The sequence below is a fragment of the Panulirus ornatus genome, chromosome 55, assembly GCF_036320965.1.
Source record: "Panulirus ornatus isolate Po-2019 chromosome 55, ASM3632096v1, whole genome shotgun sequence".
Classification (NCBI taxonomy): Eukaryota; Metazoa; Arthropoda; class Malacostraca; order Decapoda; family Palinuridae; genus Panulirus; species Panulirus ornatus.
Window position 1 is genome coordinate 35113253 of NC_092278.1, and position 18798 is coordinate 35132050.

Genomic DNA, 18798 nt, shown 5'->3' on the forward strand with positions numbered 1-18798 from the left:
CACCCTACAATCCGGTCGACACTCGACCTTCCGTAGGGAGATGGCTCAGTACAATCACTTGGTCGACACTCGACCTTCTGTAGGGCAATGGTTCAGTACCATCACCCAAAACACTTGGTCGACAACTCGACCTTTTATAGGGAAATGCTTCAGGAGCATCGCCCTGCCACTTGGTCGACAACTCGACCTTCTACAGGGAAATGCTTCAGGAGCATCGCCCTGCCACTTGGTCGACAACTCGACCTTCTACAGGGAGATGCTTCAGTAGCATCGCCCTGCCACTTGGTCGACAACTCGACCTGTAGGGAAATGTATCAGGAGCATCACCCTACCACTTGGTCGACACCCCGACTTTATACAGGGATATACCTCAAGACCATCATCCTACCACGTGATCGACACTCGACCTTGTGTAGGGAAATACGGGGAATGACGACAATGGATGTATCATGATTAGTCCCACCTGGAATGAAACAAGAGACTGTGTGACGAGTTGGTAACTCTTATCTAGATATTTCTTGCCAGACGATGACTTGTAAGGGTCGGGATCAATCGACATTCTTGGGCAAGGCGCCACAGCTCAGTTACGTCCGCCATCAAAACTCTCTCACAGTACCACAGTAATCACTCGTCTCTTAAGTGCGTTTCGATGCATCGCTAACACTGCCACCACAGCAGATGCGGCAAACTAACGACACGTAATGTTTATGATGTTTATCGACGCAAATGTATCTGTAACGGTAGCGTAGTAGGTTTTTAAGGGGAAGAGAGCGTTGAATAAATGATATGAACTGCTTATCACAAACTAAAATTCGCTACTGAAAAAAGTGAAAGATTAGTCAATGGTTATAAACTTGATAATCAATTATTCACACACACACTCATATATATATATATATATATATATATATATATATATATATATATATATATATATATATATATATTATCCCTGGGGATAGGGGATTAAGAATACTTCCTACGTATTCCCTGCGTGTCGTAGAAGGCGACTAAAAGGGGAGGGAGTGGGGGGCTGGAAATCCTCCCCTCTCGTTTCTTTTTTTTAATTTTCCAAAAGAAGGAACAGAGGGGGGCCAGGTGATGATATTCCAAAAAAGGCCCAGTCCTCTGTTCTTAACGCTGCCTCGCTAACGCGGGAAATGGCGAATAGTTTAAAAGAAAGAAAAAAAAGAATATATATATATATATATATATATATATATATATATATATATATATATATATATATATATATTTAAAGCGTGGAATTATGCATTTGTATGTGCTTGTCCGGACACTGTTCACTCGCGCGTTCAAAGCCTGACGAATCAAGTTCAGCAGTCGTGCAAACGCCATTCTATATGTATATATATATATATATATATATATATATATATATATATACTGTGTGTGTGTGTGTGTGTGTGTGTGTGTGTGTGCCAAACACGCTCGCTGCGTCCCTTGAAGATCAAGAGATCAAAGGTCAAGGTCATTGTCTGTCCAATGCTGTGCGCTCATGGAAAGCAGAGTGAAAATACACCACCTCGCTGGCTCGCTGACCTTCTGCAGCTCAGGCCTTGTACGCGCTCAAACTTTCAGGCCGAAAAATGTCAGGGGTCGGTTAGTTTAGAGTGGGCGGGCGGGTCCCGCCGCCCCAGTGCTTTCCAATTATTAAAAGCATTTTCAATGTGGGTGGAGGAGGGGGGTTGGAGGGAATACTCGAATCACGCGGAAAATAATGCTTTGATTAATGAATAATAATAACAATCATAATAATAATAATAATAATCATATATGTAGGATATATAACACACGATAATCATATATGTAGGATATATAACACACGATAATCATATATGTAGGATATATAACACACGATAATCATATATGTAGGATATATAACACACGATAATCATATATGTAGGATATATAACACACGATAATCATATATGTAGGATATATAACACACGATAATCATATATGTAGGATATATAACACACGATAATCATATATGTAGGATATATAACACACGATAATCATATATGTAGGATATATAACACACGATAATCATATATGTAGGATATATAACACACGATAATCATATATGTAGGATATATAACACACGATAATCATATATGTAGGATATATAACACACGATAATCATATATGTAGGATATATAACACACGATAATCATATATGTAGGATATATAACACACGATAATCATATATGTAGGATATATAACACACGATAATCATATATGTAGGATATATAACACACGATAATCATATATGTAGGATATATAACACACGATAATCATATATGTAGGATATATAACACACGATAATCATATATGTAGGATATATAACACACGATAATCATATATGTAGGATATATAACACACGATAATCATATATGTAGGATATATAACACACGATAATCATATATGTAGGATATATAACACACGATAATCATATATGTAGGATATATAACACACGATAATCATATATGTAGGATATATAACACACGATAATCATATATGTAGGATATATAACACACGATAATCATATATGTAGGATATATAACACACGATAATCATATATGTAGGATATATAACACACGATAATCATATATGTAGGATATATAACACACGATAATCATATATGTAGGATATATAACACACGATAATCATATATGTAGGATATATAACACACGATAATCATATATGTAGGATATATAACACACGATAATCATATATGTAGGATATATAACACACGATAATCATATATGTAGGATATATAACACACGATAATCATATATGTAGGATATATAACACACGATAATCATATATGTAGGATATATAACACACGATAATCATATATGTAGGATATATAACACACGATAATCATATATGTAGGATATATAACACACGATAATCATATATGTAGGATATATAACACACGATAATCATATATGTAGGATATATAACACACGATAATCATATATGTAGGATATATAACACACGATAATCATATATGTAGGATATATAACACACGATAATCATATATGTAGGATATATAACACACGATAATCATATATGTAGGATATATAACACACGATAATCATATATGTAGGATATATAACACACGATAATCATATATGTAGGATATATAACACACGATAATCATATATGTAGGATATATAACACACGATAATCATATATGTAGGATATATAACACACGATAATCATATATGTAGGATATATAACACACGATAATCATATATGTAGGATATATAACACACGATAATCATATATGTAGGATATATAACACACGATAATCATATATGTAGGATATATAACACACGATAATCATATATGTAGGATATATAACACACGATAATCATATATGTAGGATATATAACACACGATAATCATATATGTAGGATATATAACACACGATAATCATATATGTAGGATATATAACACACGATAATCATATATGTAGGATATATAACACACGATAATCATATATGTAGGATATATAACACACGATAATCATATATGTAGGATATATAACACACGATAATCATATATGTAGGATATATAACACACGATAATCATATATGTAGGATATATAACACACGATAATCATATATGTAGGATATATAACACACGATAATCATATATGTAGGATATATAACACACGATAATCATATATGTAGGATATATAACACACGATAATCATATATGTAGGATATATAACACACGATAATCATATATGTAGGATATATAACACACGATAATCATATATGTAGGATATATAACACACGATAATCATATATGTAGGATATATAACACACGATAATCATATATGTAGGATATATAACACACGATAATCATATATGTAGGATATATAACACACGATAATCATATATGTAGGATATATAACACACGATAATCATATATGTAGGATATATAACACACGATAATCATATATGTAGGATATATAACACACGATAATCATATATGTAGGATATATAACACACGATAATCATATATGTAGGATATATAACACACGATAATCATATATGTAGGATATATAACACACGATAATCATATATGTAGGATATATAACACACGATAATCATATATGTAGGATATATAACACACGATAATCATATATGTAGGATATATAACACACGATAATCATATATGTAGGATATATAACACACGATAATCATATATGTAGGATATATAACACACGATAATCATATATGTAGGATATATAACACACGATAATCATATATGTAGGATATATAACACACGATAATCATATATGTAGGATATATAACACACGATAATCATATATGTAGGATATATAACACACGATAATCATATATGTAGGATATATAACACACGATAATCATATATGTAGGATATATAACACACGATAATCATATATGTAGGATATATAACACACGATAATCATATATGTAGGATATATAACACACGATAATCATATATGTAGGATATATAACACACGATAATCATATATGTAGGATATATAACACACGATAATCATATATGTAGGATATATAACACACGATAATCATATATGTAGGATATATAACACACGATAATCATATATGTAGGATATATAACACACGATAATCATATATGTAGGATATATAACACACGATAATCATATATGTAGGATATATAACACACGATAATCATATATGTAGGATATATAACACACGATAATCATATATGTAGGATATATAACACACGATAATCATATATGTAGGATATATAACACACGATAATCATATATGTAGGATATATAACACACGATAATCATATATGTAGGATATATAACACACGATAATCATATATGTAGGATATATAACACACGATAATCATATATGTAGGATATATAACACACGATAATCATATATGTAGGATATATAACACACGATAATCATATATGTAGGATATATAACACACGATAATCATATATGTAGGATATATAACACACGATAATCATATATGTAGGATATATAACACACGATAATCATATATGTAGGATATATAACACACGATAATCATATATGTAGGATATATAACACACGATAATCATATATGTAGGATATATAACACACGATAATCATATATGTAGGATATATAACACACGATAATCATATATGTAGGATATATAACACACGATAATCATATATGTAGGATATATAACACACGATAATCATACAGCCCTACACACCCTGTAGCACAAATATCACACGTTAGACTATAGGGCTACACATCCTGAAGGTTGTACAACACACAACCTGTAGGATTCGTAACACTCGTCACTGAAGCCTCACACACCCTGTAGAATACAGAACACTCGTTAGTATAGCCACAGATATCCTACAGGATATATGACATACGACAGTAAACCCTACATACCCTGTAGGATACATACGATAGTATAGCCCCAAAAGCCCAGTAGGATACATACCACACTTTAGAAAAGTCTGCACACCCTGTCGGACACATAACTCACGTCAGTATAGCCCCACAAATCCACCTGGCCAAAAAACACAAGTAATGCACCACACACCCTGCAGGACACATAACACATGGTATAAATGCCCAACACGCTCTGTACGATACCATACACACGTTAGTATAGCAGCCTCACATCCTAGTGGACACAGCGCAAGCGAGTGTAGACAATGTGTAATGACAATGTTACACTCTCTGTAACCAACACAAAACACACTAGTATAAGACATATACTTTTCAACATGATTATATATCATACACACATTATATAGGGGAGAAAGAATACTTCCCACGTATTCCCTGCGTGTCGTAGAAGGCGACTAAAAGGGAAGGGAGCGGGGGGCTGGAAATCCTCCCCTCTCGTTTTGTTTTTTTTTTTTTTAATTTTCCAAAAGAAGGAACAGAGAAGAGGTCCAGGTGAGGATATTCCCTCAAAGGCCCAGTCCTCTGTTCTTAACGCTACCTCGCTATCGCGGGAAATAGCGAATAGTATGAAAAAAAAAAAAAAAAAAAAATATATATATATATATATATATATATATATATATATATATATATATATATACATATATATATTTATATATATATATATATATATATATATATATATATATATATATATATATATATATATATATATACAAGGACTTGCATGCAACACAGTGATAAATAAATGGAAGACGAAAAAACACAAATGCAGGCAATACAGAAACAATTCAACAACTAAGCGCACATTGCATACACTTGGGACCTAACACAATACCCTCGAGACGAAACCTAAGAGTATATGCCACATACACTTGGAGGAAACGAACGTTGAAAAACAATGAAATCATACTGCTGAAAAACCAACACTTCACTGTCAACACTTGTCAGTTTTTGGCGACACTACAAAATCTACTGACAGTGCTGGCCGTTGGCTAGACACTGACATGGTTCGCACCACCATATCCAATGGTCGTAACGTCATGCTCAGTGGTCGTACCGTCGTGCTCAAGGGTCGTATCGTCCTACACGTCGTCGTGCAGTCGTGCTCCAGGGTCGTACAGTCGAGCTCAAAGATTATACCATCTTAATCCTGAGTCATACAGCCGTGCTCAAGGGACGTACCGTCAGGGTTATGAGGTCATAAAAACAAGAAAATACCATCAGAAAGGCGCCATGACGGCAAATACATTAACTAAAACATGTCAGATTGGAATTCCCAACAGTGCTGCCATTCAGCTACAAGGACGAGGCTATCATTCCACATCCAACTAATAAACAGATGGCGCTGACTGTACACTTCACACTTGTAAATAAACTTGTGAATGATGGGGGATAAATATAAATTTATCGGATTAGAAAGCTAGTTCAACGTCTCAACTTACGTTTTCCTAACGTTGTTATGTCGACTTAGCTTCTGTAACCCAGAGATCTGAAAAAATTACTTAGATTTTTCTTTCGTAGCGTTCGCTGTCGATGAACCAAAATGGTGGAGCGGAAATCAGTAGCATTCCTGTGGTTACGGACAACCAGGGATCTGCGGTCGTGGCTTTGTAATCACACGCTTCCTTCACACTGTCCAAAACTTCATTTCAAAAACCTCTTTCTGTGTTGTTGTGGCTTGCTAGCCTTCCCCATCCATGTTTATGGTTTTTTTTTCCATAATTAATTTCACTATTTCTAAGGGACTGAAGATGGGGAGAACAGAATTAGACGTTAAATTTTCGCGCCTCTATAACACTTCGGCATCCATCGCATAGCATTATTCCTGTGGTACTTCCCAGTAGGTAGTCTCCAGAGATCGTCCACTCCCAATAGCCTCAACAGCATTCTCTGCAGGTCGTCGTCCTCCCCAGCATCAGCATTTATAAAATGTTTGACTATGACATCGCTGCGGGCCTTGTTGACGTTGACGTTGTTGCTCAGAAAAGCGGCCGCTGCACAGACTCGAAGCGATGGCTGCCTCCTGGCCATCATTATTCCAGGCGAATGCACCGTCAGCACGACATCACAGGGAGATAATATCTCACAGACCAATGAACCCATTCCTCCCAGTTGGTCGAAGTCCGTCTGGACTTCATTACGCTTTTCACTGCCATTGTCTCCTGGAACTGAAGAACCGATGAGGCAACTGCCACGGCTTCCTTGTTTTCAAGTCTTGCCGGTAACAGCGCCTGGTCTGTGGTGACGGCCATGTTCATCCCATTAGCGGAAATACAAAAAGGATTACAGAGATCTCAAAGGGTTTTGACAGACTGCCAGTTGCCAGATGATCATACCATTACAACGGAGTTGGTTCTCCTTGTTCAAATTCAGCTAAAGCAGCTACTTCATCGCGCCTTCGGAGACCAAAATAAGAGAGAGGAATCGGCAATAGTTTAACTTAAATACCTTTACCATGCCACTGGTGCCCGCCTATCTATACTTGGTTTGCAAGAAGGGCACGTGACGCTCTGATTTCTAAGCATTTAGGGCAAACAGTAAGGTTACAGAATCTGAGAGAATTTATACAGTCACAGACTGGTCTGTGTGGTTTCTGCAAGCTCAAGAGCGGAAAGTCGTCACGCTGCCGGTGGTCGTCACGCTGCCGAGGTCGTCAAGCCGCCGGAGGTCATTACACCTCAGGAGGTCGTCACACCATGGAAGGTCGTTACACCGCAGGAGATCAGAGCACCGAGGAAGGACGCATAACTCTCTAACCAAAACATACCACATTTGCCACCTTACACATTCAACAATCCTTGAAAATACTCACCATTTCCTCTTCCCCTTTTCTTTAGCTATCACTACTTTAATATCTGTTCCCTTCACTAGCACTCCTTGTTCACTTGTTTTCCTCGCACTATTCCCCTCCTCCCAGTACATTTTCTTATTTCCCCTGGTTCGCCCTCTTTCTTCAGCCCTGCACCCTCCTATTGACGCCTTCTGTTGAACATCTTGGCACTCACACTCCTTCCCCGCAGACGCCGCCTTTACACTTTTCTTTTTCACAAGCATTTTAACCTTTTCATCATACCACTAACAAACTTTTCTAGTACACCTACTTCCCACGCAACACACACTTCACCAGCACATGCAAAGCACTGCTTCCCTAAAAATCTTATATCCTCGCCCACTCCCTTTATTTATATAACCTTATGCCACTCATAACTCAATTTCTCTTGGCATTTCAGCACACAGGCTTCTCTTTCAAGGTCACTCATATTCACCACTTCTTTTCCACACGTCCATTCCTCTTTCATTAAAACTACTAAAGACTTTCACACAAGCCCCAACTAGGACAGGAAATGGAAGTCCATCTGCCTGCCAGTCTCAGCACGTTCACATCCAACAACCTCTCCTGTGCATGCTTGTTCGTTATCACCTAATCCAGTAAGACCTATTGAACCCCAGCCCTACTCACTCACGTTAATTTATGTACGTCCCTTTTTTTCTAACCCAGTATTTCTAATCACCATTCTTTTTTCAGTACATCTATCTATCGACGTATGTTTGTTACGTCCAGCTATTCTGAAGCCTGCCCATAATCACAGTTCTGTTTACAGCCAGTCAGCCAATAATAGATCACCTATATGATAAGCAGGCTTGCCTCCAGTGATGGTTTTCATATAATTGCTAACTACGGAAGTTAATTTCTGAATCGACTCAGTTGCCCTTTTTTTCAATATTATTGTTAAACTGACAAGCCTGCGCAACTTTATCTACAGTAAGGGGCAATGAAGAAAAAAGGGGCGTAGGCTTCATTATTACTGCACAAATCATAGGCTTCATTATCATTGACAAAAGATCAAAGGTTTCATTGTCGAAAAAAGGTCAAAGGTTTTACCACGACTGAAAAATGTCAGACTATGATTACTGAACAAAAGGTCAAAGGATATATACTATCTCATCTGCAGTTGTTTTTAATGTTTTTGGATACAACGTATCAGAACATACAATTCTATTTTTCATTACTTTAAAATGCTGATGGTATATCTTAAGAGGAATTCAAACAGGAGCGGAGCACTGAGTCCCTTTAAGGACATCTGTTATTATGGAAGGTATCAGATACTCACAGATTTGTCTGGTAAGATCAGAAAGGCATGCAGATAACTCCAACTGGAAAAACTGAAAACTGACTGTGTAACTAAGCGCAAATTATGATAGTCGTGAACTTGAAGCGAAATTTTTATCAAAGCTATTCCAATATGTATTCATAATACTATTTACAACCACTCTTACTGGTATATTATTATACATTTTAAGAATTCGGTAAAAAAAAAAAAAAGAGCCTCATTCGAGGTAAAACGCTTGCCCAGACGAATCAAATCTTATGTTGTTTTCTAGATTGAGGTCATCAAAGCCTCAATCATAAATGTCTGTATTAGATCACCCCTTAACCGTCTTTTTTCTAAGCTAAGTAGATTCAAGTTGTTAAGCCCGCTCTCATTGGATTTGTTTGCCTTTAAAGAAAAATCCTTATTCATTAATATCATTATGAAAGTTGCAAGCCTACCCCTTCGCGAGTTACCGTGTTAAATATAATCAACTAATCATACATCCTCTTTATGGGATTTCTGTAGCTTCAATGTTTCACTGAAATCTGGATCATGGAAATACAGGACTCTTTTGGAATAATAGATTCCACGACAGACCATACGCTTTTTCGTCGAGTGACGATGACAACTTTGCCTAAGGTAACTTGCAGTGTAGCGAAAATGTTTTAGATTCTTAAATCTGTTAAATAGCGAGTCCGTAAACATTACAATTGTACAAATACGTGAAGTAGATGACAGAATAACCTTTCATGCACTGAAAATATTCTCTTTTTTAATGTTTCCATTCCAAACGGATGCGACTGTGACTAACCTTATTTCATGCGTAAAGACTAATTATATGGGCAAAATCTACCTTAAGTCAGACCGTGAACTACAGTCCCTTTCCTATTGTACAAAGAGAGGCCTGACTTTTCTTCAAGATTTATTTAATTTTACCGTAAAGTACAAGTCTTATACAATGAATCACAAGTTAGGTGCAACACTAAGACTTCTGACAAAGTCTTCCAGAGCACAACACCCTACATATGGCAAAAACTAGAATATGCTTCATAGGTTTGGTCACCGTACCTAAAGAGGCACAGGGAGCTAAAATAGAAAGAATATGTTCCATAGGTTTGGTCAAGGCACCTAACGAAGCACAGAGAGCTAAAAGAGAAAGAAGTCAAACTGAGGAAACATAAATGGCACCAAAATCAAGATAGTTGAGTTACAGGGAGAGGCTAAAAGCCTTATATCTGTCTACCATAAAAGGGAGAAGAGTGAGGGGTAACCTCACCACATCCTTTAAACCACGCTGATAACGGAGACAGCAAACCGATTTTCAAAAGATTTTGAGATGCAAACACCATAGGACATGATATTCAGCAAGAAATTTATGAAAAAAAAAAGGTAAGAAGAAAGAGGACATAGTCAGTGCAGAAAGCTAAGTGAAGTTTAAAAAGTTATATGACAAAGTCTCGAAGAGATGGGACACCATGAGTGCAGGACTCCCTCCTCGTGCATTACAGACAGTTACAAACCTGTTACCATCCTGTTGTTTCTTAGTGAGCTTCTGAAGGCGAAAAACGAATGAGACACTTATCTATGTCAGATGACTATAAGTTTCCTGCATAAGACGTGTTGAACGATTTTAAACAGTATATGGATCAAACGAGACGACACTTGGAGAAACAGTATCCTATCTAATGACGAGAAAGGATTCCAGACGGTGACACGTCAATATGGCTCAAAAATTGAATAAAAAAAAATCTATAAATATGTAGTTTAAGGGCACCTAACAGAGCAGAGGTGATTCAGACTAACGGAATGTTTGGATTCTTTTTCTGTAAAATAATAGTCACAGCGTGAAGGCCTATCAAATACCAGAGAAACTAACAGATTAATATAAAATGTTGGTGAAACACTTGCAGAAATCTACATCAACTTTGAAGCCTCACCTTACTTCGCTTGCTAGCAGATTTCTGTATTCAATGTTGCGGTCGAAATATAATAACGACACTGCCGTCACTTGATACAACCTTGAAATCTCACCTAACTTTCCCCAGGGAACAAGAATCGCCTTAATTTTCAATATTGTCGGCGTCTTCCAACCATAGATCACCTAGTAAACACGGCTGACTAAAAATGAGGCGGGTTTGTGTGGAGGGAAAACCACATAGCGCTCAAACCCCCGAGCTACCAAAAATTTCAGACAAAAACGATTAATTTTTCCAATGACATCAAAATGAAGTAAACTTCGATTGCTAGGGAAAGTTAAGTAGTTTCTGTAGGTTCTGGTGTATTACATAAGTATATAAAAAATATGATCATAGTCCTCGCCACTTACCCTTTTGATGTATTTCTTTGTCACCATATCTCATCACCACCCTTCTAAACCCCCTTTCAAAAAGTGTTGTTTTCTTACACTTCCATACGTTATTTTCGTAGTGCATTTAAATAAATATTCACCTAAAAAATCAATTCAGATGAGAACTTACAAATAACGTTCAGCGAAACAAGAAGTCGAAGCCTAGCTTAACTCACGCATTCTCATCCATCGAAATGACGTTAGAAAAAAATCAAAGTAAGGGGTCCAGATTTTATGTATAAAACAGCAAGGTGTTCTTAATGCAATACAGTAAGAAAATTATAGAAATATGTGACAGAAATCAGTTTTCCTATGATTATCTATTACGACATGCTAATGATATGACACAACAAAAGTAGAGCGAAGGACACACAAGCATCAACTGGCTTGGGGTCATTGAAAAAGCTAAAGTCACCTCCACTTACCAGTTCATTTTGTCGTCTTCTACAGGCTACTACTAGTACACGTCCTTTGTGATCGGACATTGAGCAAATGTTTCCTCATCATGCGTACTAAGACGGTCTTTACGTCACCATTGTGCAACTTTCCAGTCCAGTTGATAATGTCCTCGTCATGATGGCTCTCTTCCTCACACACACCCACTCACAGTCAATTTTCTTTGAGTCAGAATACTCATATTATCAAGCTGGAATGTAAACACAGATCAGATCTTTTTAAGCTCCACGATAAAACGGAAACGGATCAAACTATTCTCCTTCCTTGAGCCCCTGCCTCACGCGTTGGGCTTGCAAGCTACGTCAAAGAGATCCAGGAGATTCCACTGCAGCAGGAGGAGGGCGTGGGTGTGGTCGTTGTGTGGGTGCAGACAGCTCTACTGTATCACCCGCCTCACCACTGCCGCCCGGGAGGACCTGCCTTCCTCACTCTCACCTTCCTAGGGCTTCCCTCGGTCCACAGGTCGACGCAGGCAGCCCTCAATCCTCATCTCCCACAACCAAGGCGAAGATAAATCACATATAACATGACTAAAATGATGTATACATCATGATATAAAGAATATCCACTTTTATATTTTGAATCTTCAGACCAACTTCGCTTGATTGGGTGACATCAGTGGAATCGATGAAAGGAAGGTTGGATAGAGAAGACCCAGTAGTGGTTGGAGCTTAACACTTGATTGGATCTGCTACCACAGAGAGTCAGTCACTAGAGCTAGCTAGGAGGGGGAACCGCCATCGCTGCAGAAGTCATCACTGTAATGATGGTGTCCCTAACGACATGTTTGCAGGGACGAGAAGACTACGTAAATCTTGAACCGCAGGTCCCCTCCAGATGGTCACTGCATGAGAGTGGTGGGTAGTCACCGTCCTCATGACGCGATCGAATCAAACCTCCTTCCTCATAACACGAACACCTGTAATTCTTTCTTTCCCCCCGACTCGATCATCTATCATTCCTTACTTCTCGTGATACATCCAAGACACAACTGCCATGTCCCTGTATTAAACGCAGCTGCTGCATTTCAGCACGGTTTGAAGGAACTATAGAACCCTGCGTAATTAACTATCTATGCACATTTCGAGGAGGTAGTTTTACGAACGTGTGTACATGTGTATGAATGCTATCAGTATATTATTTGTATTGCCTCGTCTCTTAAAACTGTTATATTTACCTTGTTTTTAATCCTATGTGAGTACAGACACACCGACACAGCGAAAACCAGGTATCCAATTATCGACCAACCCTTAGGGGAGGATGAATACCTTGGGTTAAATGTGGGTAGAATGCCAGGTAGAATGCCGCGCCTTAGGATTCCAACCCATATAGGCACGTGCTGAATCATGGTCAATAACGCTACCCACTACATCACGTGTTTCAATGTAAATAGGTTAGCAGCTAATAAGAACCAAATATAGATTAAGGCATTCTGACTGAGGGACATATGAACCTTTTTACACAGGATTCCTGAAAGAGCATAGCGGGCCATCACTTTAACTGTAAGAGTGATGAAAGCAATGAAGGGTATTACCACAGCAGGAAAAGTCCAGAGGAGAGCTCATAGAACGCTGCAGAAGGCGGGGTAGAAGTTTCTATACCTGACGTGACATATCAAGGAAAGGTGGCCCACGGTGGGGTGGAGTATGTCAGTAAGATATGTAATAGTAATGAGGAAGTATGTTAACTGGTTTTGACATGGGGAAGCACAAGGTGACGTGTGTGCATATGATAGATGAGTCGTCGACTCAACCTCCTCATCAATCAAGAGTTCGTCAATTGAAGAGTTCGTCAGCTTAATTCGTTTACTCATACAGTATCGTCAGGAGTTTTCACGGTGATCCTTTTCCCCCATATATACACGAGAAAAAAAAATCGTCAATCAGTTCTCTTATCCCATCCTCCATGCAGGTGGTAAATTCCTGTAATACTCTCGGCTTTGGAAAAGACTCGTAAAACCCACGAGCTAAGAAAGTGTTAAGAGGAGAACGGGCTGTTTAAAGATAAGGGTTCGTGCCTAGCTAAGGCCTGGCAAATCTTTGATAACAACTACTATGATCTCAGTTTAATTCAAAAGAAGTAACGGTCAACAATGAATATGTAGCCTAGCTAATCCTACTATTGTCTCGTTTTCGTGAAACTTTTTGATAAACATGACACATAACTGTGACAGTTTCTCTGGTCTATGTTGACGAAGTTACATAGCGATTCAGGGTCTTCCAGAAATAAGATTGACTTCCTTTATAAACCGACCGCACGCGCACAATCTGGGTCAATCGCATTACCGCCGCTGTGATCAAGCCCGAAGCTCGTTGCCCGTGGAGGCGAAATAAACTTCACCGGGTTCAGAGGAGATTACAAATATGTTGTATTCCCGACTATAAATATATTACCAGTTTTATGCGTCACAAAACACCGACTTTTTTTTAATGTGTGCATGTGAAAGTACATAATACTGATGACACTTTGTTAAACTCCTTTTCATATTCATTCGCACATAATCTCAAGTTCGTATATACCTTTGGTAGTAAAATTACGTAGGCAAGTCGAGACGACGTATGGGAAAACCGATTTTAGGTGAGATCAGGTTACGTCTGGGTTAGATTACTAACGGTTTTCAGGTTAAGCTACTTTTCTTATTAATGACAAGACCTTTGATTTTAAGCTAGGTTTTTTTTTTTTTAGGTTACGCTTGCTTACGTATAACATGCACTTTGGTATTCGTGATCCAAAACTCATGCTTGTGGACAGTATCTTTCAGTATCATGACCAGATGGGTTCACACTGATGGACGTACGTACATCTACTTCATGCCAGATGTACCCAACCGCCACACCACCTTTCCTGAGGACTTGGTAATGACTGAGCCTTTTTATATCTTATGTAAATTATCGCTGATTAGTTATCAAATACCAGTAATGACTTAAACTTTGATAATGATCATGTACTGGGTAATTTGATCGATTCGTTAGTCAAGTATTGGAGCAAGCCACAACTCACTGTAAACAATGTTATAAAATATCGAAAGCTGTACAAGGTCGATATAAACGCTATTTGGAGCCTGAGACCCCGGTAGGTTGGACGGACGCCTTTCAATATGTTTGTTGGGTGATTCTCCGCACGTCATCAGTGCCTGACTCAGCCGAGCGATACCGCTTCCTTCTCTTAGACTATAGCAGCCAAGAGCAGGTTTCATTCTGCGTCGGACTACAGTTCGAGATGTAGAACAGGACTTTCATCTGAGGACCCATCAGTAATGGACTTCTGAGTGATGCAGGCAGCGGTGAGAAAACTGCTGTAACCCTCCCGCTGATTGAGAAGAGACGCCAAGATGGCTAGCGAAGCTACCAGAAATTATCGTACATCGCGGAAGTGTCCGTTAATAGTGAGACACGGGAATATCAGGAGCTTCCTAACATCCGCTAACTGTTGCGCCCTACTCACGCAAGATGGTGAGCGTCTTCAGAATGATGCAAAATGTTCTTGCGTCATATCAAAATACCTGGTCATCCACAGTAACTCATACTGCGACACTGAGGCCCCGCAGCGTCGGAACCCCCCCAAGGAACATCCAGCTCAGCACAAGCGGGTACTGAGCCTACGTCACAACTCGAGGAATAACTCACGATGCTCTTAAAGTAGCTACGGAGAGGATGCTGGCCATAATCAAGACACCGAATATAAATTACTCGACTCACAGTGGTAGAGCGACTAACCTGTCTGAAGTCTTCTCTTACCACTGGATAAACGATGGTTAGACAATAGCACCTGGCGAACGCTTACGAATCCTTAGCAATCCTACGCAGGAGTGCTGGACGAAGTCACTCTCCAAAGCTTGAGACTGTAGGATGCAGTTGGATTATGGTAGGCTTCAGGTGAGGGCTGAGGTCTGTGCCTATCAGCGAGCAACATGGTGGAAGAGCCTAACGACTACCTCTCAAAAACTGCCCCGCGGCCCAACCCCCTGGGCCAGGACGCATGCCACCGTGTATTACCCCTGAGGAAGTTAGGGCAGGCAGACTTGGCCGCCGGCCATCTCCACAACTCCTCATTTTCTAAGACGATATCCGCAGTCTTAGAGGAATGCGAAGAATAACAAAAAAGAAGGCGGAAGCTTTAGACCCATTCAGTTATCATCCAAGGAAATCACAATTCGAAAAAAATAAATAAATATCAAGTTCTGGTCTGCTATCGACATCCATTTACTTGTTTACCATTTCATTCGTGAGAATGTGGGAATATAGCCAGAGGCAGGAAGTGTAATAGGTGGCGTGCGAGTGTGTGGAGAGAGGTTAGGGGGAGGCGGGAAGAGGAAGCCTTTTCAGTGATGGCACCTTTACCATACTATCAAGCCAGTGTCAACCTATTGCCTCCCTACCTCAGCTGGTTGGTTGGTTGTTTGGGCTTTAGGTCTATCAACTGCCAGAGTAATTAAGGCCGTCAACGTAAGATACATCCACCAACCGAAAAATCTTTAACACCTTCAGATGTTGAAGATAATTCTAAGACCACATACGCTCTCACTTTGCATGTGGCCCATGCCCTACCTCACCAGCACGTATAAGTCTCTCTGTGCTGAATTCTTCTCATGTTCTAACATTTGATGTTCTCACTCTGACTGCCTTCACATGCACTGAGAATGCCTCAGCCATGGCTCAATGAATTATCCTTTAACTTTGATGGCAACGTTGGCCCCCGTGTTAAGTTTAAACTATCAGTCTAAAGTTTCAATTTCAGTTCTTATTTTAAACTAAATGAAAACACCTTCTTCGCAAACAAATCACACAAGCTCAAGTAAATACACATTTCTTTCTAAGATAATGGTTGCATTAGTTCTTATATACTCAAATGTCTTCTCGTTGAAAAAGTACTCAAAACTCGACCGAATGGATTTATACCAACTCGAGATAAGAATTTTGTTTACAGTGAAACAATTCATCACATCGTACACAAGACACGCATCCATCTAGGAAACCACTAAATGACCGTTACACACGGGCAGCCCTGAATCTGTAATCCCAAGAACAAACTGTCATTGACAAGAGCATGTAACAGCATATCTTTACAGACACACACACACACACGTTTCTGTCATATAAAGATAAGAAGCGAAAGAAGAAGACTTTTGATTTGTCTGCTATGTGCAAGACAATGTGAAGGCATCCTTAGCAATTTACTCCTACGCCAACAAAATGGTGTAGCACTCTTACGTGAGTTGGTATTTGCAGCTCTAAGCCGCTGCTGCTTTCGTGTACACCCCATAATCATCCTGTAAGCCGTGGCACAAAAGGGATTACAGAGACCATAAAGGGTCGCTGTGAAACAGCCTCATCACTTGGTGTGTTGGCTGTTTAACATGGAGATTTAGGCCTATTGATTGCCAGGGGTATAAAGGCCTTCAAACGCCGTTATAACCACCAATCGAAAAATCCTGGGCACCTTCAAGCGTTTGAAATAATCTAGGGCCATACACGCTTTCATTGCATGCACGTTCCATAATGTTCTTCATCTTGGTTGGTTATTTGGCCTTCAGGCCAAGCAACAGGCTGGGTAATTAATTAAGGCCGTTAACGTCGACCCATAACCAACCTAAAATCAGGATAATGATATGGCCATACATGTTCCGACCGCATGAGTGGCTCTTGTCCTTTGCTAAACTTGAAAAAGAAAATGCTAAAAAATGCCAACATTTTGAACAGCAAAAGCAATACTAATTGTATTCCAAGCCAAAGGGATCCTTTGAAAAACCTGCCTTCGAGACGATGCACTCTAGTACACTGCGAGTAAAAAAAATGTTGGATATGAGTTCTGTAAATCGTGACAATAATACGAAAAAACTCATGAATTTAATCTCAAGAATTATAGTGTCAGTGAACTGTCTGTCCTCCTTCCTGGCAGAAAATCCTACCCCATTTTTTCATGTTTTATTTTTTGTTGTTGTTGCTGAGCGTAAACTCGTTGTTTTTCTTTAAAATAAAGGAAAGATACATTTACATAAGATTGAATCTGAGTCTGTATAAGGGATTAGCAAAAAGAAACAGTTCAAAATGATGCTTCCTGTTTGATCAATCGGGTCGGCCGCCAGTTCATGTAGGCCATACGAGATGCTGTGGAAACTTGTCCGTCTCGAAACTCTAGTAACCCAACTTGTTGGACAAGTGGTTGTTAATAGCACCACCTCTAAGTCTACTGCAGAGTTCAGAAGTTTTAATGAATCACTTGAAATTTCGCCACTACCCAAGCGTTTTTCTAGGTAGTGTCAAACTGAGAGTGTAAAACCTAACCTTACCTAGAAAAACGCTGGGGGCGAATCTTCAGGTGATAGCGTTTTGTGACGTGGAATGTTTTCATAACTGATCTAGCGTTTCCAGCAGCCTATTCATTTGACTTATGCTTTCCCGTGATATG